Source organism: Schistocerca gregaria, chromosome 2 (genome assembly GCF_023897955.1).
Source record: "Schistocerca gregaria isolate iqSchGreg1 chromosome 2, iqSchGreg1.2, whole genome shotgun sequence".
In the NCBI taxonomy this organism is placed as follows: Eukaryota; Metazoa; Arthropoda; class Insecta; order Orthoptera; family Acrididae; genus Schistocerca; species Schistocerca gregaria.
In genome coordinates, this window is record NC_064921.1 from 12,816,735 (window position 1) to 12,844,130 (window position 27,396).

Below are 27,396 nucleotides of genomic sequence, written 5' to 3' on the forward strand. Positions count from 1 at the left end.
CATAATTATGTGAATGTATTTTAAGTCACTTGATAGCTGCAGTTATTTGTTTACAGCTCTCACGTCAGATGAAAACAAAGACAGAACAGCAAAATCACATAACATAAATGCAGGTTATGTGGACACTACTACTCACTACAAACAAGATTGCTCTGTGCACATTTGGTGTGCCAGAAAAATTTTTCTGGGTAGCTCTGTGCATGCACATGAGCTCACTGGCATCTGCTCAAATGTACCTAACTTCAACAGTTGTGATGACACTTTCCTCAAAATAGATTCTGTTATGAAGCATTGCACAATCTGTGCCCTAAATCCTTTGACACATTTTGCTTTCAGCAAACTGCTTGTGTGTACATTGTGTGTTGTTGATACAAATGGACCATTTTCTTTCTTTTATACTGGTGTTTTTCTCTTGTTTATGTTTTATTGCTGCAGTATTAATCTGCAGCAGTAAATGACTGTGATACTCTTTGTTAGAGTATCAGTAATCATCAAAATTGCAAAAATTTAAGTCAAAACTGAAACAATGAAAAATTTCTAGAATTCCAAAATGTTCCCAGTTTTCTTTCCCTGTGAAGCAGGCAAAAAGGAATACAAACGTCTCTACAATTAGATCGACTGGATGTGTGAAATGGCTAAGCAGGAATGGCTAGAGGACAAATGTAAGGATGTAGAGGCTTATCTTGCTAGGGCGTAAGACAGGTACTGCCTACAGGAAGATTAAAGAGACCTTTGGAGAAAAGAGAACCACTTGCATGAATATCAAGAGCTCAGATGGAAACCCAGTTCTAAGCAAAGAAGGGAAAGCAGAAAGGTGGAAGGAGTATATAGAGGGTCTATACGGGGGCAATGTTCTTGAGGACAATATTATGGAAATGGAAGAGTATATAGATGGAGATAAAATGGGAGATATGATACTGCGTGAAGAGTTTGACAAAGCAATGAATGACCTCAGCTGAAACAAGGTCCGGGAGTAGACAACATTCCATTAAAGCTACTGAAGCCTTGGGAGAGCCAGTCCTGACAAACCTTTACCATCTGGTGAGTAAGATGTATGAGACAGGCAAAATACCCTCAGATTTCAAGAAGAATGCAATAATTCCAATCCCAAAGAAAACATGTGTTGACATATGTGAAAATTACCAATCTATCAGTTTAGTAGTCACAGCTGCAAAATACTAACACTAATTCTTTACAGGTGAATGAAATAACTAGTGGAAGCTGACCTCGGGGAAGATCAGTTTGGATTCTGTAGAAATGTTGGAACACGTGCTGGAATACTGACTCTACAACTTATCTCAGAAGAATGATTAAGGAAAGGCAAACCTACATTTCTAGCATTTGTAGACTTAGAGAAAGCTTTTGACAATGTTGACTGGTATACTCTCTTTCCAATTCTGAAGGTGGCAGAAGTAAAATAGAGGGAGCAAAAGACTATTTACAACTTGTACAGAAAGCAGATGGCAGTTACGAGAGTCAAAGGACATGAAAGAGAAGCAGTGGTTGGGAAGGGAGTGAGACAGGGTAGTAGCCTCTCCCCAATGCTATTCAATCTGTACAATGGGCAAGCAGTAAAGAAAACGAAAGGAAAGTTTGGAGTAGGTATTAAAATACATGGAGAAGAAATAAAAACTGAGGTTTGCCGATTACATTGTAATTCTGTCAGAGACAGCAAAGGACTTTGAAGAGCAGTTGAATGGAATTGACAGTGGTTCGAAAGGAGGATATAAGATGATCAACAACAAAAGAAAATTGAGGATAATGGAATGTAGTCGAATTAAGTCAGGTGATGCCGAGAGAATTAGATTAGGAAATGAGACACATAAAGTAGTAAAGGAGTTTTGCGGTTTGGAGAGCAAAATAACTGATGATGATTGAGGTAGAGAGGTTATAAAATGTAGACTGGCAATGGCAAGGAAAGCGTTTCTGAAGAACACAAATATGTTAAAATTGAGTATAGATTTAAGGAAGTCATTTCTTAATAGTATTTGTATGGAGTGTAGCCATGTACGGAAATGAAACATGGATGATAAATAGTTTAGACAAGAAGAGAGTAGTAGTTTTCGCAATATGGTGCTACAGAAGAATGCTGAAGATTAGATGGCTAGACCACATAACTAATGAGGAGGTATTGAATGGAAATGGGGGGAAGAAGAGTTTGTGGCACAAAATGACTAGAAGAAGGGATCAGTTCGTAGGACATGTTCTGAGGCATCAAGGGATCACCAATTTAGTACTGGAGGACAGCGTGGAGCATACAAATCATATAGGGAGACCAAGAGATGAATACACTAAGCACATTCAGAAGCATGTAGGCTGCAGTAGGTACTTGGAGATGATGAAGATTGCACAGGTTAGAGTAGCATGGAGAGCTGCATCAAACCAGTCTCAGGACTGAAGACAAAAACAACAACAACCAGTCATTTTAACATGGTACTGAAGATTTAACTTCCAAAGCATTAACAGCTGTCAAATAGTCAAGAAGTTATTACAAAACACAAATACTATGCATATTGAGTACTTTCCACATTTGCTCACCAAAAATATTGTTTTATGGGAGTATTGTGAGCAAAAAAAAAAAAAAACATTTAAATTCCTAGGTAGTACCAAATTGAAGAAATGGAGAAAAAGAATGAAAAAATTGCGTACTCATCAAAAAAATGGCAATTAATGAAGAGACTGCATACCCATTGTAGAAGCATAAACAAATGTATTTACAGCATATTAAATGTAAACTGTTAATCCAAAAAATTATAATTTTGCTGATTGTGCATGTGTGCCTACCTGAAAGTATGGACTACAAGCAGAGAGAACTACTCTGTGAGCTTGGAGATGCTTGCCCTCTGCAGCCAGTGTTACATCCACCAGAGATTCCGTGCGTAGTAGGTGCGTGAAAACCGAGATGAAATTTTGCTGGTGATTATTGCAGCGAAGGCAAAACTGTTCCTCAGCCATTGCCTAGGAAAAAAAAATGTTTTTATTTTCATGACTTTCAGATACACAAGTAATGGTAACCCAATTATTCTACTTGAAGAAGTAAAAGACAGAACAAAAAATAATTTCTATTTGATTAAAGATAAGTAAGGGACAAGAGAGAATGAACATGGAAACTGGCTTCAATTTTCCATTTGTTTCTCAAAATGAAAAATGTAAAAATGACACACACCAGAAGCCATAACACATTTAAACCCTCAACTGTGCTCTACAAGCTGGGCTCAGGATACACTGCACAGGTTACTACATTTGGAAGGCTCTACAACATGTATTTGGAGTTTTATATTAGCCACAAGGGTCACATTACCTAGTGTAAACACTATCTGATATTTGTGGATGGCATTTCTGTTCTATGAAACAATTATTGCATCAGGTAGTATACCCATTGTTGAGAGCCAGGAGAATGTATGTGATACATCACACATGTCTCAGCATGGTGAAGGCATTCGAAGATTATTAAATGAAAATGCTTATAATTGGTCTAGTAGTGGTGAAAACAGTGGATATGAGGACCTTAATGAAGGTGATGCAGAGATGTCATGTGGGTAAGGTGACCTTGAAGTGCTGGCTGCTGACTATGGTTCCATGAGAACATGGTCTGTTAACTATAGTGCAGGCAGGACTAAATTTGCATTTACAGGGACAATGTATATAAAAATGGTTTTGCTTGTTTTCTGAATCCACAGGATACTTTCACTTTAACGATAGGTTGTTAACAATTATAAGTATTGAGATGAGCAAGTATGCTGAACAATTGTAAGTTCACTCAAGTACAGACTGAAACAATTGTGTGTGCATCAATCTGTACCAACACACAGAGAAAAATTTTATTCCTTGTTCAAAGTCAAAGTTCAGAAACGCTTATTTGAAATTTATTATTCAATCAAAGAAACACTTTAAACACCACTTTTCTGGAAAGTAATGCAAGACAGTAGATTAAGTCTTCTGCTGAAATTTATTCATTTTCATGACTATTGTATCTGCTCGAAGGATTCTAGTATTCCAGCTAAATTATAAAGATTAAATACTTGTGGCTGACCATCTGCAGAAAACATTTCATGCAGTGTACACTCCCGAGTGAGAATTCTGGTGAGAAATCGTGAATGGTGTTCCCAAGGCTCAATATTAGCTCTGCTTTTGTTCCTCATACAGGTAAACAATTTTCTATCTAATCTACAACAAGCAGAATTACTTCTTTTTCTTGACAAAATTAGTTTTGTCATCATTCCGAGCACATACACAGCAACAGAAGAAATGATAATCAATGTTTTGGCTTTCTGTAAATGGTCTCACTCTATTTCAAAGAGACTCTACATACTCAGTTCAATACACTTAGAGGTACTACAGCAATGTTAAGTATAATACTAGGTGAGAAAAAACAATTAGGGTGGAAAGGATCAATATTTTTAGGTGTCAATATTGACGAGAATTTAAACTGGAAAAAGATACATTTTTGAATCCCTTATACAACATAGTTCAGCCAAACTTGCACTTTGAATCATTAGAATCTTTTGGATGAAACAAATCTGTAATCTGCAATATTTTGCGTATTTTCAATCAATGATGCATTACATACTAATGTTCTGGGTTAATTCAACTTTAAGAAAGAAAGTGTTCATTGCCCAAAAATGTGCTGTAAGACTAATAAGTGGTGCTCACAACCAATCATCTTATAGGCATCCATTTGAAGAGTTAAGCATTTTGACTATTGCTTCACAGTATATTTACTCCCTAGCTGTGTCACAGTATATTGACTCTCTCATGAAATTTGTTGTAAATAGTCCACTGCAGTTCAAAAGGATTTGAAATGTATATTATTACAATAGCAGAAGAAAAAGTGACATTCATTACTCAACAATATGGTTGTTTTCAGCATGAGCAAGTGTGCACAATGCTGCAACCAACAATTTCGGATCACTTGCCAAATTACATAAAATGTCTCACACTGATGTAAATTTTTAAAACAAACCAAGAGAGTTTCTCCTTGACAGCTATTTCTATTTCATAAAACAATTTGTACTATTGCAATGTTTAAAGATGGTAGGTAGGAATTACTAATTGACATCTGTATATGAAAAAAAGAATGTCCATCATGCAACCAGCCATACTTTAAAATTAATTTGTTACTCTAATGTAAAATGACTCATTCTACATCATTACAATTTATCATGCAAATCATTTGTTGAACACTTAACTAACTTACTACTGGCAAGTAACTTTCATAGTGGAAAGGGACACCTCTATAAAAAAAAAAGTCATTCCCAAAATGAGCACATTTCATTGGTACTAAACATTTTGCTTGTGTGAAGCAAATAGTGGCTTCTTATTTTGCCTTACAGTTCACACAGGGAGATACATAGTATTTGAGCCACAACATATTAAAAATCCTCCTACACATAAAAGTAAGTTTTGCCTTTGCTCGAAGGATATTTTGACAAAGGGCGTACCAACAGATTTTATTTGGGTCTCCAGTTATTTCATTTCCTTGTCTCTAAAAATACTGATGGCACTGGCACAGTTATGAGTACCACCATAGAAACACCAGCTGCTCTGAGGGAGGCAAAACTGAAGAAGGGTACAGTTATGACTTTTTGGAAAGGGAAATAGATGGCAATGGGACAGTAACACAAAAAAAGACGTTTATATGGTGTTTAGTATGAACAGTGAATAATTACTAAAAGTTGTGAGGAAGAAAACAGTGAAAGTGAAGCCAGAAACTATCCTCAAACACATTGAGACAATGGGTGGCACGGACTTCTGACTAGTACATGAAAAATTATTCGAGAGGAAGGAAACATCTATTAAAAACATTACATAAAGCAGTTTCACCATGTTGACTGTTGCTGCTCTAAATTCTAATTTCTTGCACAAGAAACTTAATGAAAAATTCGAGAGATTTGATTGTCAAATTAAGCTAAAAATGTTTTAATTGACAAATTTGGAGCATTCATACATTCTCCCTCTCAACAAAGAAAAGTGGGTTGTTTCTGCCAAGTGTCAGCTCCGACACAGGTTGGTGAAAATGTTCTTTCTGGAAGATGTTCCCTCTATTGAGAAGAAACAGGCACCTATGAGGCATTGCCAAATGTGCTGCAGTAGAAAAAACCTCAATGGAAATAAAATAAGAAAAACATATTTATTGTAAAGCATGTTATTTGGGTCTATTTTTAATACTCTCTTTCGAATAGCACCAGATAAAAAATAGTTTCCTTGTACAAAATTTATTTAGAAATTGAGTATGCTTTAGCTCCTTGGATAAAATCATTCCCCTGCCTATCAAAATAAGTCAAAAGTAATTTGTTTATTTTTATAACACACTAGCTGCTGCCAAAAGCTTCAAACTTTTGGCAAGTTACAATAACAACAGTCACTTCATTTGAGCAAAGCATGTCAAAACGTGTTAACATAGAATGTGCTACAAAATAGCACCTCGGGGCTCAGGAATAATTACATAGGCCAAAAGAGATAGCAGCTCCTGCAAATCCCCACAGTGGCAGCAGGTAACACCACAACAACGGCAGCTGCACGGTGCAAGAAACGGCCTAATGTAGGGGTTAAGGACGTTTGAGAAAGAACTGTCACTTACGAAGATTCCTGCCCATGCAGCTCATTGTATGTGCACTCTTTTCTACTTAAAAAAAATTTCTTCTGTCACGTGGCGCTGTATGTACTACTTCCTACAATGAGAACCTATGTGAAGAATATTTACAAATATCATACACAATGTACATAGAACATTCTTTTCTCAGGGAACAGTGCTTACTGTGTCCTGTTCGATCTCCAAACACAATCAAAAACAGTCGTGAGCCACGAGCGATTTATCAAGTCACAGCATGACAGCACAAGCACAATACAGTCTGGAGAACAAACGAAAACCACCCAGCCAGAACTGGTTAATTTGCCTGCCACGTGCCGCTCGCTATTGGCTGCAGGCGACTGAGGGACTGGACCAAGAATGGGCAGCAACAATGAATGAGGACTGTGGAGGGCGGGTAGAAATATCTAGTGGGCAATAGGGGCGGGGGAAACTTGTGGGACTCTACAGCAGGCAGGGCGGGGTTAGCAGCACTGTGGGCTTCTTTAACAGGTGGGGCAGGTGCCCAGTGGGGCTGCACTTGGGAAAAGGGCGGGCGGGCAGCGAGGCGGGAACCGGAAAGGGCGGGCGGGCAGCCAGGCGGGTGGGCAGCGAGGCGGGAACGGGAAAGGGAGGGAGGGCGGGCGGCCAGGCAGGAACGGGAAAGAGAGGGCGGGCGGGCGGGCGGGCGGCCGTGCGGGAAAGGGAAAGGGAGGGCAGGCGGCGGGCGGCCAGGCGGGAATGGGAAAGGGAGGGCGGGAACGGGAAAGGGAGAGCGGGAACGGGAAAGGGAGGGCGGGAACGGGAAAGGGCGGGCGGGCGGGCGGGCGGGCGGGCGGGCGGGCGGCCAGGCGGGCGGCCAGGCGGGAACGGGAACGGGAACGGGAAAGGGAGGGCGGGAGGTCGGGTGGGCGGCCAGGCGGGAACTGTCCTCGTTCTTAACCCAGTGCTTCTGTTGCCTGCAGCTAATAGCAAGCGGCACGTGGCAGGCAAATTTACCGGCTGTGTCTGGGTGTTTTGTGTTTGATGGTTGAGTGGGATGTTGTCCCGGGGTGAAGAGGGTGGCAAAAGATTTCCCCAGTGGCCACACATAAGGCGTCCCCAGATTGTCTGACAAACAGGTTCCAGGTGCTGTCTGTGGCTGACACTGTTGATGAGCTAGGTGCTGTCGCCTGTCCGGTTTCAGAGGAAACCACTTAGCTTGCAAGATCCGAGCAGTCACATATGGTGGTGTTATTGGTAGTTGGGAGATCCCTTATTAGGGACTTGGCTGACAAGAAGGGTAAGAAATCCAATGTGCACACTTTGTGCATACTGGGTGGAGTCAATCCAGATGTGGGAAGGATCCTCCCAGATGCCATGAAGAGCACAGGGTGCAGCCCACTGCAGGTGGTGGCTCACGTTGGTACCAATGATGTGTGTCACTTTGGATCACAAGAGATTCTATCTGCTTTCAAGCGGCTAACAGAAGTGGTAAAGGCTGCCAGTCTTGCTTGCAAGATGAAAGCAGAGCTGACCATTTGCAGCATAGGCGACAGGACTGATTGTGGACCTAGCCTTCTGAAATGCCTTCACAAAAGGAGACTAAGTAAATATTCTGAATTCGATTAGAGAACAGCTGCCAACATGAGTAACGTAAAAGTAAATATCGTCGGCATAGTTGGTTGTTGTTGTGGTTGTGGTTGAAGGGACCAAACAGCAAGGTCATCTGTTCCTTGATTCAACTGTAGTCCACTCCAGTAGTGTGACATCTCACAAAAGTCAATCATAAAAGGAAAAAGGCTAAAAAGTGTAAAACGGCAGTCATATAGTCAATGGTGAAAACAAAATGAAGTAAGTCAGCAAGATAACAAACCCAATGCTATGCTAAAGGCACGAAATATCCCACCTCTGAAGCAGCAGAGGCAGAACCACCTTCGACTTAAAAGGTGCAACAGCTAGAATGTAGAAGTGCATATGGGAAAAGGAGACTAACCAATACTAAAAAAAAAGATAGAAACAGTGTAAAAGGGGAAGAAAGAGGATCTCGGCCAGGGAGGGGAATCGGGAATCTCCAAACACGGCTTACAGTGGGAGATACACCAACACTCACCGCCCTGCCCCAACACCAGAGTGATTAAAAGCCTTAAAACTGAGAATAAAAACCACTTCCATGGAGTAACCGAGAACCAGGTCGACCACCCGGGAATCATCAGCCAACATCAAAGGGAAAGTGGGGGAGAGTCTGTACTTAGCACGCAGAGCCAAAGGAAGGGGGCATTCAACCAAAACGTGGGCTACTGACTAGAAGGCTCCACAACCACAAAGTGGGGGTGGCTCATCACGCAAAAGAAAAGCATGTGTCAGCCTGGTATGGTAAATGCGGGGACGACACAGTGTGGTCGAGTCCTTTTGGGAGAGACGAATGGAAGAAAACCACGATCCTGGTGTCACCTTCATGGCACGAAGTTTTTTAGACAGTTAGGTAGCCACACAAGAGTTGGCTCATGATTGTGATAGGTTGGATTTGATGTGAAGCCCTAAATCCGCTGCAGGAGGGGTTCCAGAAAATGGGGGTTAAGTGACTGCTCCCCCAGGCAAACGATCAGCGAGCTCATTACCCGGGATACCCACATGGTGCGGAACCCAAAGGAAGTCGACGGAACAAGCAGCTTGATGAATATCAGCGAGATGGTCTTGGATGGCAGAGACCAAGGGATGGTGCGAAAAACACCGGTCAATAGCCAGAAGGCCACTCAATGAGTCCGTATATTAACAAAACACGGTTGGGAAATTGCCATCAATTCTGCAGTAAGCACCCCACATGTAGGTGGCAGCAGATGATTTTCCATTCGAACAGGGAACATGAAGGCATACCCCACATGATCAGCAGATTTAGAGTCATCAGTGTAAAAAACAACAGCATCCCGCAACTCCCATAAAATTTGGCAGAAAAGGGAACGGATCACCATTGGGGGATGGAATCTTTTGGACCTTGGCGGAGGTCCATCGCAATTCGAGGCCGAGGGACTAACCAAAGAGGTGGGGGGGTGGAGGGGAGTGAGCGAGGAAGACAGGACAAAGAAGGAATCTGAAAATCACGGCAAAGAGACGCAAGGGGGAGCCCAATCGGTAAACCTGCCCTAGCGCAGGAATCAGGTGAGCGACGTCCATGGTCTGGGAAAAGGATAGAATAGGAAGGATGAGTGGAAGAGGAACGGATAGCGAGTGCATAAGACACCAGAAACTGGGACCGGCGAACAGAAAGGGTGGGGATCCCAGCTTCAACCAGGAGATTATCAACAGGGCTGGTAGCAAAGGCACCGGTGGCCAAACGGATACCACGATGGTACACTGGATCCAGCACATGCAGTGTGGAAGGAGCAGCTGAACCATAAACTTGACAACGACAGTCCAAGCAAGAGAGAACTAGAGCACGATAAAGACGGAGAAGGAGTGAACGGTCCGTGCCCCAAGAGGAGTGGGAAAGGAAACGAAGGACATTGAGTTTACATCCTACCTTCAGAAGTCTGATATGGGGCAGCCAAGTGAGTTTGTTGTCGAAAAGAAGACCTAGGAAACGAAACTGTGGGACCACGGGCAATCGTTGTGCATTGAGATAGAGCTCTGGATCAGGGTGGATCGTAGTACAGCGACAGAAGTGGACCACCCGCAATTTTAGAGGAGAGAATTGAAATCCGTGTGAGAGGGTCCATGAAGAGACACGCCATATAGCTCCCTGGAGCTGCCACTCTGCAGAGGCCATCTAAGAGGAACTAACCCAAATGCAGAAATAATCCACAAACAGGGCAGGGGCGGCCAAGGAACCGACAGAGGCCACAAGTCCATCGATAGGAATGAGGAAAAGAAGTACACTGAAGACAGAACCGTGTGGGATGCCCGTCTCCTGGGTCCATGGAGAACCAAAAACAGTACAAACCCGAACCCTGAATGACCGATGGAACAGGAACTGGTGGATAAAAATCGGGAGTGGGCCCCACTGATGAAGGGTAAGTAAGATGTGATAGTGCCAGGCCATGTCATAGGCCTTGCGTAGGTCCTAAAATACTGCAGCCAAATGGCGGCGCTGGGAAAAAGCGTGCCGAACTGTGGATTCCAAGCGAAGTAAAAGATCGATTGGAGACAGTCCCTCTCGGAAGCCACACTGGTAAGGGGACAATAGATCCCGAGATTCGAGAAACCAATTGAGCCGATGGGCTACCATCCGTTCGAGTAACTTACGAACAACATTGGTCAGACTAATTGGCCAATAGCTGTCAACAAATAGGGGGTTCTTACAAGGTTTAAGGGCAGGAACCACGATGCTATCCCTACACTGAGAAGGACGTCACCTTGGAGCAGATACAGTTAAACACCCAGATAAAATGTTGCCATTGTGGAGCATGGAGACGTTCAAGCAGTTGGTTATGAATGGAGTCTGGGCCAGTGGCAGTATCACGATAAGAAGAAAGTGCAGAAAGAAATTCCCCTTCAGTACAAGGTTCGTTGCAAGATTCTGACTGACAAGGGGTAAAACGAAAGGTGGAAGCATCAACCCGCTGTTTCCAGTGAAAAAAAGCAGCCGAATATGGGGCTGATGCCTTTGCAAAATGGACAGCAAGATGTTCTGCAAGAATCAACGGGTCCGTACAAAGGCCATCTGGGAGGTGAAGACCTGGGAGGGTTGACTGCCGATGGCAATCGTGAAGAGAGAAGTGTAGCCCATACCTGTGACATAGGGACACTAGAACCTAGGGAAGAAACAAATCGTTCCCAACATACCAATTTGCTCTGTTTGATTAAATAACAGGCTTTAGCGCAACGGCGTTTTAAGATAATCAGGCTGGCAACGGATGGGTGCCTCTTAAGGTGTTGCAAAGTTCTACAGCGATCACGGATGGTAATGGCAATGGCCGTACTCCACCATGGGACTTGCCTGAAGCGAAATGGTCCAGATGAGCGCGGTACAGCAAGGCTTGCAGGGCGAACAATCGCGTCAGACACGTCACGTAGGACGTCATCAACACAACCCGAGTATGTGGGAGAGAACAAGACCTGTGCAGTGTATAGAGGCCAATCGGCACGTTGGAAAGACCAACGATGTAACCTCTCCTTCAGGGAGCGGGAAGGGAGAGAGAATCAAAGGGAAATGGTCACTATTACAAAGGTCGTCGTGTGGCGACCAGTGTAATGAAGGGAGGAGAGAGGGAGAAGAAAAAGAAAGATAAATGGCAGAAAAGGTATCATGAACGGCACTGAAATGTGTAAGAGAGCCATTATCAAGAAGGCACAAGTCGTGGTCTGCAAGAAACTGGTCTATGAGAAGACCTCGTCTAAATGTAAATGCACTGCCCCACAAGGGATGATGAGCATTAAAATCCCCGAGAAGAAGGAAGGGAGGAGGAAGTTGCTGAAGAAGGGCAGATAAGGCAGCAGGTGTGAGAGTCCTGTCAGGAGGGAGAAAAAGATTGCAAACCGAGACCTCAGAATCCAGGTGGACCGTAACAGCAACCGCTTCTAATGTAGTTTGAAGAGGAATCTACGTGCTAGCAATGTCTGTATGGACCAACATACAAACGCCACCAGAAGCCCACAGGAGTCTGACCCAATTTCAACAGAAAACACAGAACCGACAGAGGGTCGGTGAGTGATTATCAGTAAAAAGAGTTTCCTGTAGAACTACACAAGCTGCATAGTAAGACGAAATAAGTGATTTATATTCTGGGAGGTGACGGTAGTACCCATTACAGTTCCATTGGATAACCAGTGAACAATGATTTAAATAGGGGTTGAACAGGCTAAAGCCAGTCATACTGCCAGGTCACCACTCATCAGTGACAAGAAGGAAGCGACATCCATGAACGACAGCTCAAAATCTGGTCGTAAAGCCGGGGATGGGACCTCTGGTGACACCAGAAGCTCTTTGTTCCGGACTTATGCTCCTTCTTTTCTCTTTGAGATCGAGGAGGGCTGTGTGGCATAAAGGAGCCAGCGGCAGCAAAATCGGGAACACAAAGAGATCGGGCAACCTGTGGGCCGACAGACCTCAGTTCTCGCGGTCGCCGCGTGGCAGCAGACCTTTGGCCTGAAAGGTGCCAGGAAGGAACAGCCTGGGAGAGGCGCCCTTGACTGGCAGACGCCGAAGGAGTGGGAAACTTTTCCGGCTGGGGAGATGGGACAGCGCCCAGAGGAAAAAGTGCAGGAGCTGCAGGGGAGGGGGGGGAGGTGACGGGTCCGGGATGGGGGTAAGGAAGGGGGAGGAAGGGGTGAAGATGTAACCAAATCGTAACTCGATGTCATGGACACAGGCTGAAGACCTGTATACTTCTTACGGCCCTCTGTGTAGGTTAAATGATCGAGGGACATACGCTCCTGTACCTTCTTTTCCTTTTTATATACTGGGCAATCTGGTGAATGTGGAGAATGACTACCATGACAATTTACACACACAGGAGGGGGAACACAGGCACTCCCCTCATGGAGTGGGCGTCCACAGTCGCCACAGATAGGTGCCTGTGGACAGCGGGAAGACATGTATCCATAATGCAAGCACATAAAACATCTCAGAGGAGATGGGATGTACAGCTCCTCATCACATCGAGAGACCGAAATCTTTACCTTCTTAGGGAGGGTATCCCCTTCAAAGGCCAGGTTAAAGGCAACAGTATCAATGCGATTGTCCTTAGGACCCTTCTGAACACTCCAAACAAAGTGAACACCCCGTCGTCCGAGATTGTCTCGAAGTTCCTCATCAGTTTGAAAGACGAGGTCCCTGTGAAAAATCACACCTTGAACCATGTTTAGAGATAGGTGGGGGGTTATGGACACAGGAATTGTGGAAAGATGGGTGCAGGCACGAAGGGCCACAGATTGGGCAACTGAAGCAATTTTGATCAGCAACAAACCTGACCACATCTTGCTCAGGGAGTCCACTTCACCAAAATTGTCTTCAATGTGTTCCACAAAGAATAAAGGTTTGGTATTGGTGAAAGTATCCCTATCAGTCTTGGTGCAAACCAGATAGCGGGGGAAAGGTTTCACCCCTAGCCATTGGGCCTGACCCTCCTCGCAGATGGTAGCCAGAGAAGGGAAGGCCAAAGGACCAGGAGAAGCAGCACTAGAATAATCAGTTGCACACAGAGAGACGTTCACAGAAGAATGGCCAGAGTACTGGACCTGTATGCATTTCATTTGCATAGCGTCCACACGGTGGCCATTGCCGGGAGTTCCGGTGCTCCAGGATGACGAGCAACCACTCCGAGGGACGCATGAGGTGGTCACAGCTCAGGTATCAGAAGCGTGATCCCTGTGTGTTCAGAGGCTCAACCAAAAGGGTTGAAAGAGACCCCACCACATGAGCTGGCTACCATGCTGGCTATGCACCCTAGCATCAGACAACGATTTGAAAGAAAAGGTGGAATGAAATAGGAGGGCACACATCGGAGACACTAGTTAAGTTCCTCTTCCCCAAATGGCTCACACTACGGAAGAGAAATTTAGTAATACAGGTCAAACCTCGGAGGGGGACCAGGGAGTGCCAAAAGGAGAAGGTGATTATGCAACAAAGCCGAATTGTAAAACCAGGAAGATAGCGGATGCCAACATAAGCAAGGACACCAAGAGGGGGAGAGGAGACGGCGAGGCGGAAGGAGCAAGGAGGGGGAGGGGGAGGGGGAGGGGGAGGGGGAGGGGAAGGGGAAGGAAATGCAGCCCTGCAAAGAATGAAGGCTGCAATAGCTCGGGGGCCCTGTGCTCGCCAGGCACGTATCCACAAAAGGGTTGTGGACCCCCTGGGGAGCCTCGAGGTAGTGAAGCAATTTAAATCACTTAATAGATACAAGTCTTCTGGTCCAGACTGTATACCAATTATCTTCCTTTTGGAGTATGCTGATGTATTAGCTCCATACTTAACAATGGTATACAACCGTTTGCTCCATGCAAGATCCGTACCCGACGACAGGAAAGTTGCACAGGTCACACCAATATTCGGGAAAGGTATGTATGAGTATGTGTAAGTAATTCAGTAAATTACAGGCCCATATCGTTAACGTCGATATGTAGCAGGATTTTATAACATATATTGTGTTCTAACATTATGAATTACCTAGAAGGAAACGATCTATTGACACACAGTGAACAAGAGTTTAGAAAATACGGTTCCTGTGAAACACAACTAGCTCTTTATTCGCATAAAGCGTTGGATGCTATTGACAAGGGATATCAGATCGATTCCGTATTTCTTGACTTCCGGAAGGCTTTTCACACTTTACCACACAAGCGGCTCGTAGTGAAATTGCCCGCTTATGGAATATCGTCTCAGTTATGTGACTGGATTTGTGATTCCCTGTCGGAGAGGTCACAGTACGTAGCAATTGACGGAAAGTCATCGAGTAAAATAGAAGTGATTTCTGGAGTTCCCCTAGGTAGTGTTGTAGACCCTCGGCTGTTCCTTATCTATATGAACGGTTTGGGGGACAATCTGAGCAGTCGTCTTCGGTTGTTTGCAGATGACGCTGTAGTTTATCGACTAATAAAGTCATTAGAAGATCAAAACAAACTGAAAACGATTTAGAAAAAAAAAATCTGAATGGTGCGAAAAGTGGCAGTTGACCCTGAATAACGGCAAGTGTGAGGTCATCCACATGAGTGCTAGAAGGAACTCAAACTTCGGTTACACAAAAATCAATCTAATCTAAAAGCCGTAAATTCAACGAAATACCTAGGTATTACAATTACGAACAAAAAGTGGAAGGAATACAAGAAAATGTTGGTTGGTTGGTTTGTAGGATTAAAGGGACCAGACTACAATGATCATAGGTCCCTTGTTTCATAAAAACTAAAACCACCCGAAGAGAATAAAAAACGAACAACAGGAAAGACAGCAGATGAAACAGGACATGAAATACTCTGACAGAGACCAGACAAAACAAATTAAAACACACAGTGTGACGGCGGTTGGCCGACCGTAGAGAAAAAGAGGAAAAGCCAACCACCAAGAACACTTTAAAAACTCAGTTTAAAATGAGAGGCTAAAAGCCAGAATCAACACTAAAAAGAAACAAACACTCAGATTAAAGGATAAAAAACCCCTGCCCGAATAAAACACAAAGCCAAGTCCACCACGGCAGAGTCATCTGATAAAAGAGCAGAGAGCGTGTCGGGCATTGCAAAAGTCTGCCTGAGCACGGTTAAAAGGGCGCACTCCGACAGAATATGGACCACCATCAAGGACGCCCCACAACGACAAAGAGGGGGATCCTCATGAAACAGTAAATAACTGTGCGTGAGTCGGGTGTGGCGAATGTGGAGCTGACAAAGGACGACTGAGTCCCTGCAGTTGGCTCGCATAGATGACTACCACACAGTCGTGCCCTTGATGGCACGGAGTCTGTTAGGGGTGGTCAGACCGCGCCATTCAGCATCCCAAAACGAGAGAACTTTGCAACGTAAGACTGCCCGCAAATCAGCCGCCAGGAGACCAATCTCCAGAGATGGCGCACTGGTGGCCTCTTTCGCCAGGTGGTCAACAGTTTCATTGCCGGGTATACCAACATGGCCTGGGGTCCAAACAAAGACCACAGACCTGCCGCTACGGGCGAGAGTATGCAGTGACTCCTGGATAGCCATCACCAGACGACAATGAGGGAAACACTGGTCGAGAGCTCGTAAACTGCTCAGGGAATCGCTACAGATAACGAAGGACTCACCTGAGCAGGAGCGGATATACTCTAGGGCACGAAAGATGGCGACCAGCTCAGCAGTGTAAACACTACAGCCAGCTGGCAACGAACGTTGTTCAGAATGGTCCCCTAGAGTTAGTGCATAACCGACTAGACCAGCAACCATGGAACCGTCGGTGTAGACAACGCCAGAGCCCTGATACGTGGCCAGGATGGAATAAAAGCGGCGTCGGAAGGCCTCCGGAGGGACTGAGTCCTTTGGGCCATGTGCCAAGTCGAGCCGAAGGCAAGGGCGAGGCACACACACCACGGGGGTGTACACAGAGGAGCCCGGAAAGGAGGTGGAACAGGGAAACACCCTAGCCAGGAAAGAAGCTGTTTGACACGTACGGCGATTGGACAACCCAACCGGGGCCGACGTTCTGGCAGATGAACGACTGACTGCGGGAAGAGGACACGATAATTTGGATGCCCGGGCCAGCTAAAAACATGGGCAGCATAAGCAGCCAGTAATTGTTGGCGTCGTAACCGCAGGGGAGGGACACCTGCCTCCCCAAGTATGCTGTCCACAGTGCTGGTTCGGAAGGCACCAGTGGCAATGCGTATCCCACTGTGGAGGATTGGGTCCAGCACCCGCAAAGCAGATGGGGATGCTGATCCATAAGCCAGACTCCCATAGTCCAGATGGGACTGGATCAACGTCTGGTAAAGCCGTAGTAGAGCAGATCGGTCGGCGCCCCACCCGGTGTGGCTCAGGCATCGCATAGCGTTGAGATGCCGCCAACACGCCTGTTTAAGCTGCCGAATATGAGGCAGCCAAGTCAACCGGGCATCAAAAACCACCCCCAAAAACCTATGTGACTCCACCACTGAAAGAAGCTCGCCGTCAAGATAAAGCCGCGGCTCCGGGTGAACAGTGCGTCGCCGGCAGAAATGCATAACGCAAGTCTTGGCTGCCGAAAACTAAAAACCATGCGCAACAGCCCAAGACTGCGCCTTGAGGATTGCGCCCTGTAGCTGACGTTCAGCAGCTGCAATGCCAATAGAGCTGTAGTAAAGGCAGAAGTCGTCAGCATACAGCGAAGCGGAGACAGAATTTCCCACGGCCGCAGCGAGCCCGTTAATGGCTATTAAAAACAGACAGACACTTAGAACAGAACCCTGTGGCACACCGTTCTCCTGGACTTGGAAGGAACTATATGAGGCAATCGGAAGGTATGATACGACAGAAAATTGCGGATATAGATCGGCATAGTGCCCCGAAGACCCCATCCATGAAGCGTAGAAAGGATGTGATGACGCCATGTCGTATAATACGCCTTCCACATGTCGAAAAAGACAGCAACCAGATGCTGACAGCGGGAAAAGGCAGTACGGATGGCCGACTCCAGGCTCACCAGATTGTCGGCGGCGGAGCGGCCTTTACAGAACCCACCCTGAGACGGAGCCAGAAGGCCTCGAGACTCCAGTACCCAATTCAAGCGCCGGCTCACCATCCAAGCAACTTGCAAAGAACGTTGGTGAGGCTAGTAGGATGGTAGCTGTCCACCACCAAAGGGTTCTTCCCTGGTTTCAGAATGGGGACAAAAAGACTTTCCCGCCATTGCGGCGGAAACTCACCCTCGACCCAAAAGCGGTTGTAAAGATCGAGGAGGCGTCGCTGGCAGTCCACTGAAAGGTGTTTCAGCATCTGAGAGTGGATGCTATCGGGCCCAGGAGCGGTATCAGGACAAGCGGCGAGGGCACTTCGAAATTCCCACTCACTGAATGGAACATTGTACAATTCAGGATGGTGAGTGCGAAAAGAAAGACTCTGACGTTCTATCCGCTCCTTAATGGAGCGGAAGCCCAAGGGGTAGTTGTCAGAAGCGGAATTCATAGCAAAGTGCTCCGCCAAGCGGTTTGCAATGACGTCGGAGTCAGTACAAACTGCTCCATTCAGTGAGAGCGCAGGGACACTGACAGGTGTCCGATAGCCATAGAGGCGGCGAATCTTGGCCCAGACCTGCGAAGGAGTGACATGGAAGCCAATGGTGGACACATACCGCTCCCAGCACTCCTGCTTGCGTTGGCGGATAATGCAGCGGGCTCGCGCACACAGCCGTTTGAAGGCAATAAGGCTGTCGATTGAGGGATGTCACTTGTGACGCTGGAGCGCCCGCCGGCAAGCTTTAATCGCTTCAGCGATCTCAGGCGACCACCAAGGCACAGTCCGACGCCGAAGGGTCCCAAAAGAACGGGCAATGGCAGATTCGGCGGCAGTAACGATACTGGTGGTGACCGATTGAACCACTGCATCAATGGCATCGTTAGAGAGAGGCTCAATAGCGGCAGTGGAGGAGAACAAGTCCCAGTCAGCCTGATTCATAGCCCATCTGCTAGGGCGCCCAGAAGACTGACGCTGTGGCAGTGACAGAAAGATCAGAAAGTGGTCACTACCACACAGGTCGTCATGCACTCTCCATTGGACAGAAGGTAAGAGGCTAGGGCTACAGATGGAAAGGTCAATGGCGGAGTATGTGCCATGCACCACACTGAAGTGTGTGAAGGCACCATCATTTAAGATCGAGAGATCGAGCAGTGCCAATTATTGCTCATCGATGGCGCCTCGACCTGTTGCCACTGACCCACCCCACAGATGGTTATGGGCGTTAAAGTCGCCCAGTAACAGGAAAGGTGGAGGCAATTGAGCTATCAGAGCAGCCAGGTCATGCTGCACAACATCACCATCCGGTGGATGATAAAGACTGCAGACGGTAACAGCCTGTGGCGTCCACACCTGAACAGAGACAGCCTCTAAAGGTGTGTGGAGAGGTTCAGACTCGCTGTGAAGAGAGTTCAGGACATATATGCAGACGCCACCAGACACCCTTTCATAAGCAGCCCGGTTCTTATAATAACCCCGATAGCCACGGAGGGCGGGGTTTCGCATTTCCGAAAACCAAGTTTCCTCCAGAGGAAAGGGTGAATGCTGATAAGTTGGCGGAGCTCAGCTAGATGGTGGAAGAAACCGCTGCAGTTCCACTGGAGGATGGTGTTGTCCATGGCTGAGAAAGGCTTGACGGGACTGGGAAGGGAGATTACGCAGCTGGGTCACCTGCTCCCTCCGATTTAGCACCTGTGATAATGCTTTCCATGGCGTCTGATGGACTGGCGAGATCGAGGTCCTCAGCGGACGCCAGAATCTCCACCGCATCCTCACACGCAGAGCTGGAAGGCTGCGGTGGGACGGCTGCCAACGCGAGTTCCTTGGGCTGAGAGCTCTTCTTGGGTTTCTCACGCCGTTCCTTGGGTCTCACCGGCTGGGAGGGCTTCACCGATTCAGTCTCTGGGACGGAGGAGGATCGGGAAGCCCTACGACCAGCTGATTGAGAGCACTTACGCCATTGTCAGTCGTCAAGCTTCTCGGAAACCTGGGAAGGGAGGGACCCAAGGGACCCTTTGCGAGCGTGAGAAGCCGAAGAAGTTGGACACTTCTCCGGCTTAGAAGTGGGGACGGACGTCCAAGATGGGTGGGATGGTGTGCTCCTGAGGTAGGTGGTGCAGGAGTAACCCGGTGGGTAGAGCTCCCCACTGGCGAGGGGGCAGGAGGAGTTTTACTACTCGTCGATCCGGCCACAATTGGAGAAACAGACGGGGCTAGCACAGGTGTTGTAGCAGCAGCGTAGGAAGATGTCATTCTCACAGGATGGAGTCCGTCGTATTTCCTCTTGGCCTCAGTATATGTTAGTCGGTCCAGGGTCTTGTATTCCTGGATTTTACGCTCTTTCTGGAAAATTCGGCAGTCTAGCGAGCAAAGTAAATGGTGCTCCCCGCAGTTGACACAGATGGGAGGCGGGGCACATGGAGTATTGGGATGTGATGGGCGTACGCAATCTCGACACGTGAGGCTGAAAGTGCAGCGAGAAGACATATGGCCGAACTTCCAGCACTTAAAGCACCGCATCGGGGGAGGGATATAGGGCTTAACGTCACATCAGTAGACCATCACCTTGACTTTTTCCGGTAATGTATCCCCTTCGAAGGCCAAGATGAAGGCACCAGTAGCAATCTGATTTTCCTTCGTACCCCGATGAACGCGCCGGACGAAATGTACACCTCGGCGCTCTAAACTGGCGCGCAGCTCTTCATGAGACTGCAAAAGAAGATCCATATGGTAAATAACTCCCTGGACCATATTAAAACTCTTATGGGGTGTGATCGTAATGGCAAAATCCCCCAACTTGTCACAAGCGAGTAACCGTCGTGACTGGGCAGAGGATGCCGTTTGTATCAGGACTGACACAGAGCGCATTTTTGACAAGCCCTCCACCTCCCCAAACTTGTCCTCTAAATGCTCGACGAAGAACTGAGGCTTTGTGGAGAGAAAAGACTCCCCATCAACCCTCGTACAAACCAAGAAGCGGGGTGAATAACTGCTACTGCCATCCTGAGACTTACGTTCCTCCCACGGTGTGGCCAGGGAGGGGAACGTTTTCGGATCGTACTTCTGAGCGTTAAACTGAGCCCGAGAACGCTTAGAGACTGATGGCGGTTGGCCACCAGCGAGAGACGATGTACCACGCTGCATTGCGGGTCATCCGCCCTGATGCCACCTACTCCGACCAAGGGCCCTCCCCAAAGGCGCCACCCAGTCACGGCAAGAGCCACCTGGCAGGATGGCCATTGCCGGGAGTCCCGATACCCCAGGAGGATAGGCATCTACTCCTTGGCATACGTGGGGAGTTAACGGCGCAGCCATCAGTAGAACGATCCCTGTGTTGTCAGGGGGCTACAACCAACAGGGTACACGGCGACCCCACCACAACGGACTGGCTACCGTGCTGGATGTTAGGTAACGTGGTCCATGGTCGCACTGTGCAGTGCCTCTTTCTGCACCGACGGCAAGTTGTTATCCGCACACAAAAAAGTCATGCCCAAGAGATCGAGAGCGGACAGAACTGCAGTTCAACGGTGTATAAGCTGGCGAAAGGTCTGATCGCAAGATGGACACAATGCACCAAGTAAGGCGCTCTTCCCCAATCGGCTCGCTCTTCGGAAAATTTTGAGAGATGGAGGTCAAACCCAACAGGGGACCATCATAGAAGGCCGAAAAGCTTGAGACTCCCTTTAGTCGCCTCTTACGACAGGCCAGAATACCGCGGGTCGATTCTAACCCCCAAACCTGCAGAGGGACAAGAAAATGTTGTGGGGAAGGCTAACCAAAGACTGCGTTTTATTGGCAGGACACTTGGAAAATGTAACAGATATACTAATGAGACTGCTCGTCCGTCCTCTTTTAGAATACTGCTGCGCAGTGTGAGATCCTTACCTGGTACGACTGACGGAGTACATCGAAAAAGTTCTAAGAAAGGCAGCATGTTGTGTATTATGGCGAAATATGGAAGATAGTGTCACAGAAATGATACAGTATTTGGGCTCGACATCATTAAAAGAAAGGCGTTTTTCGTTGTGACCAAATCTCACAGAATTCCAATCACCAACTTTCTCCTCTGAATGTGAAAATATTTTGTTGACACCGACCTACATAGGGAGGAACAATGACCACGATAAAGTAAGGAAGTCAGTGGTCGTACGGGAAGACCTAGGTGTCAATTCTTTCCACACGCTATACGAGATTGGAATAATAGAGAATTGTTAAGGTGGTTCAATGCACTTAAATGTGAGTTGCATTGTATCCATGTACATGTAGATGTAGAATATTGCGTTTGTTAAGCTTGAACCATTCACTGTTGTTGACGGGCTACCTACTGCGCCATTTTAACACCAAATCTGTAGGGGGTGGAGTGGGGTGTCTCCCTTTTTAGAAGAACAGCTGGGGGGCAGGCGGCCTCGAGTGGGCCACGCGAACCTGTGGTGAGGATGGCGAGCGACTGTCGTCAGCTCCTGATAACATCGCGGGTCGCTGAAGAGCGGATTTTAGCGGGGCCACGCCTATTTGCCTCGGATTCTGCAAAACCCGCAAGCAATGTTACCCGCATTTCTCTCAACTGGCGACCCGGGTTTCTGTGGCGGAGCACATTCGGGGCCACAGCGTAAACTTATACCCCAACATCTCGGTTGTGGGAACATTACACGCACAATAATGTATGAAGTACGTAGGATGTACATGAAAACACTTTGAACATTTCCAGACAGTATTCCAACTGTGAACCAATGTATAAAAAAAATCAGCGCTACAGAACTTGAAATGATGTTACAGGAAAGGAATTCTTCATTGTGTGTGGTCATATTATCTACAGTTGTTTTGTTAATATTGAACGTAATTAAAGTCGTCTTTGCGCTACAAGAAAATGCGTATTTCTGTCGTCAAACGCGTTTCTTTTTACTGAAGGTTTGGTCGGTCGATTCGGTCGCATCGGATTAGAAGTGCTCTGCCGATTTCCTTCGCTGTCCGTCCCTAAAGGGACCATCCTGGCATTTGCCTGAAACAATTTAGGGAAATCGCGGAAAACCTAAATCAGGATGGCCGGACGCGGCTTTGAACCGTTGTCCTCCAGAACACGACTCCAGCGCGCTAACCACTGCGGCACCTCGCTCGTTCTTTTATTGAAATGAAATGTTATAAGTGGTCTAAAACGACGCGTTTACTATCTGGCTCGCTTTCGGTGTCTGAAAAGTGTTCGTTACGAAACGTGTATATTTTATTTACGGTATTTCGTGTCCCATTTTCGCTCGTATCACGAAACAGCGTCAGCCAGCACGTTTCTGTAGTACTGCTTCGTTTGATTATGTCCTGCTCATCCGGCACTGCTTCGCAGAATTGTTCAATTTTTGTGTGAAATTCGTCTTGTTCCCCGGTGTGAGCGGAAACAGGACAAAGTAACCCAAGTCCCAACTTTTTAGACGAGCAAAATTCTAAATCTGTTTCATTACAGATCAGTGATGGAGTTTTGTTTCAATAAAACGAAACGCATTTTATGACAAAAATTTACATTTCCTGGTAAGTGTAAAGGCGAAATTACAAGGCCTTCAATAATTTCAGGAAAGAGCTAAGAAAGCAGCGGAAATCTTTCAAGAAACGGGAACGAGGGGGAAGAATTGCATAAAAAACCGTTACGTCCATTACTTTGGAAACTACTCTAGGTAACGAAGCATCAACGCAGCCCTCTTTCTACTATATAGAACCTTTACGATCCTCTGGGAAATGCGCACGATTGGAATGTTGTCATTTGGCAGTCCATTTTCGACTCCTTTCGCACGACTTTTACTTTACTAGTCTACACCTACTTCAGCCGTCTGACGGTGTGTGGCAGATTTTACTTGTGGCACACTGACTCCCCCTACTGTGTATTAGCTCCAAGGTCTCGAATTACCTCTTCGTAGTCATTTCGCGACACGTATGTAGAAGGAAGTGATGTCCGACTATTCCTGGAAAGTACGCTCTCGAAATTTCAGTAGTAAACCTCTATGTGGTGCACAGCGCCTCTCTCGTGTCGTCTGCCAACGGAGTTTGCTGTGCATCTCTGTAACGCTGTGGCACAGACCAAACGGTCCTCTGACGAGACGCGCTGCTCTTCGTCGAATCTTTTCTACCTCTTCCACCAGTCCTACCCGGTAAGGGTTCCGGATTGATAAAGAATCACATTTTATCTCTGACGAATGAAGACACGCAAGTGGTGAAATTTTTCTAAATTAACAAGACGAAACTAACTGGCTACAACATTATTATCCTACGTAGCAGGCTAATTTCTGCATTCTGTTGTCCTCTTTCCATTACTGACAGACGTTCGCATCCACAGTCATTCGCTGGTGTCGAAACTTCCGAAAAGCTAATGGCCATGGATTAGAAATAAATCTATTCAATTCAATAAAAATAATGATAGAAATTACTTCGACAAAGATTGAGAAATAAAAATATCAAACCATCTGAGTAGCCACAACCTTCAGCGCCTCAGGACTATCTTAATTCTGGATGCTTTTAGCTTCATGTCTCTTATTTTTCAATGTACTTTCAGTGCTACGACTCATTTCGTGTTCCCTATGCACGCACTGTACTTTAATTTTATATTCGTGCTTTAAGCCCTCAATTCTTTTATAAAATTGCTATTTCACATCGAGAAGTTTTTTTACACAGTTCCGATTCTGTAGCTTCAATAAAAACCTGCCTATGGTTGGAGGTTTCTTATTCAGAATATGTTATGCTGTCTATGTGGAGAACGATAGTAATTTCAAAGTTGCTGAGCATCATCTGAAATTCCTTTTCGTGAGGTACTCTGAAAGTCTTTACCTACTACGTTCTCCGCCATTTGGAGTATTTCTCGTTGTTGTAAGTGACCGAATGTTCGCCTACAATGATGTTGAACCAGTAATCACTTCGAAATTTTTCCGTAATTCGCTTGATTTACCTGGAGTAAAAAAGTCTCATGGACAAGATTCCCCTCAAAAAGCTACGGAGGCTGTACCGGAACGGAGACTGCATAATCCATTAGTGTCAGACAAGTGACACTAGATCCGATGGATTCAGACTGTCTCCGTGTATGGACTACAATTCCTCTGGATGCTTCCCATCGATCACTGTCTACCGTCTGCGTTATCTGCGTTTAGTTTTGTGTGGTCGTTCCAATTTAAATCGCTCCGTTCGTAAACTCTTTACATACATAATCGATCTGACTACCGATTATTGTACTGCTATAGGGTAATCATACATCAATGGGTCTTTCTTACTATCTGTAAGCATAGCATTTAATTACATTTTATTATTTTTAGGGTTAGCAGCCTATCGCAATACCGGGCAATGAAGGTCTTCCTGCATTCTGCTAAAATTTTCCAAGCGTACAAATGTAACTTTATCAGTAGAACATTATTATTAATATTAGTATTTGATTTATTACTATTATTATTTGCCTCTTAGGAGGATGCTAAAACAAATTTCATCGCATTTCTTGTCGTTTACTTTCTCTGTATTCGTTGTTTCCACTTCCGGCGTCCTGTTTTTTTTCCCTTTTTGGTGTGAACTGAAATTAGTTTTCTCATCTTTCCACTGTAGTTTTTCCTGTCTTCTTTTTCCCAAGAATAAGCACCTCCCCCCCTCTCTCTCTCTCTTCTCTCTCTCTCTCTCTCTCTCTCTCTCTCTCTCTCTCTCTCTCTCTCTCTCTACGTCATTCGCTCCGACAACAGGCTAACACACATTTATTTAAATGGAGACTGTATTTTCCGGAAAACATTCACAGAGGACACGTTTTACATTGATGAAACAACTGTGTAACAAGTATCACACTTAAGGAATAGAAAGGCAGTTTCAAGTTTAGACGCTTTTGAATATGTCGTAAGAGCAACTGGTGCGAGGACTGGCGACACCAGTGCTGAGGCACGTGACTGTGTACCAGTCTACAAGCGGGCTGCTGGTTACCCATCGGCACTTGGCTGCAGGCGGTCCACACAAGACTCCGACGCAGCGCTAGCCAGCGGTACGTAAGAAGCGTTTGCAACACTCGTGCAAGGGCTCGTGCAGTTCATTAGTTTGAAATGTCAATCAAATCTCTATGTAGATATTTTTTTGCAGTTCAAACGTACAATGAGAGAACTACGACTTCATATATGCGATTCATTAAAAAGATTACTGGGACACGAAGAGCAATGCACAAAAAGGCCGGAATAAAAGAACACTTGAACAAGCTGGTGCATATAAAAGAGGAAACATGTGAAGACGCTTCAGGAAAGTTCAGAAATCTAAAGAACCTACGCTAAATACATTTACGGTTCACTGCTGCAGGTAAGCAGAAAATTGTAGCACCAGGATTGTCCGTTCTCAGCTCGAAGGCTTCAGGTATAATACAACCTGTGTACCTGGCCGGAGATGCACCTACCGCATATATGCAATTCGTGCATCTTTCTCATGCGCCCCCTTATACGTTACCGTACGTCAGCAAATCGCGCCTGTCTCGAACACGCGCCATTTTTTCTGCCTGACACGAAAGAGTATCCGTGTCATCGCTCCGGTTACCTGGCTCGGCAGGGCGGCGCTGGCTGCGTCTGCGCATGCTTTGTTACTTTTCAAAGAAAGCGCCTAAGACGGCGCCTACTCGTCATCACCAATTTCGTCTAAATTCATGGTGTATGCAGGGCTTGGCCTGAAAGGAAAAGCACAGAAGCGCGAGCTCGAGATGGCTAAGCATTAAAAAAAAAACAGGATGCACTCTGCTACAGCAACTATGTGACGTCTTTCTTATTCCAAGGTAAAGAATTTGATCAAAAAGCTACAAAACTGCTCTCACCTCACCGAGGGACAGAAATACATCACATTCCGAGAATACTCCATCTTTGCCCATTACCAGCTATACTCGCCAACATTTGGCGAAATGATACGTTACGCGCCGAACTGTGCGGTGAGAGAACTTTTCACGAATGTAAACCGAGTCTGCTTCGCTGCAGAAACTTTAAAGTAACAGTGTGGCGTTAAAATGAGGCGTTCATAACGTGGGCAAGATTCTGAGGAAATTATGCTAGCTCGTTTTTACGGCGAGTATCACCTCAGCAAGTGTGAATCAGTAACTGTAAAGTAATAAAGTATTCAGGTTTTTATACCGAGTTCTCGTGTACGCCTTACAATCCTTTTCTGGAAGCGTGCTTGCAATGCCACATTGTACACTGTTTTCCCTTGTCACTCCTTTTATGAAAATAGTAACAAATATATGCATCTATACTTCGCTTTATTTGCAGTGCAAGTAGTGTAAAATTCAAAGGAAAAATATTGTTTCACATACGAACCCTACGATTGCCGTTCTGTACTACATACATCGTCCGACCCGCACCAAAAATACTACTTTTTTTTTTTTTTTTTTTGAACATTTGGTCATCTGGACCTCCCACCTCCGTCGCTTTAATTTCTAGCCACGTTCTGCATACGTCACGTATCTGAACGAAATCGGTTCATTACGGCCGGGAGACAGTTCAATAAACTTTACATGCAGCCGTATACTTTAGGTTATTTTATTTACTTTCAACCGCAACCAGTTTCGGCTATTCATTTAGCCATCTTCAGGCCCTATACGCATTTTTCGAATGAACGAGCTTATCGTATAGCGCTATAAAACTGGAGACCGTGAATACCAATCGTTGTGCAACAGGTTCGAAGAAAGCGTGTCACCGACAACTGAAGTATACGGCTGTCGGTTAAGTTTATCGAATTGGAAAGTCGGTGAGCAGCCGGCGCGGTTCCCTTGTCAT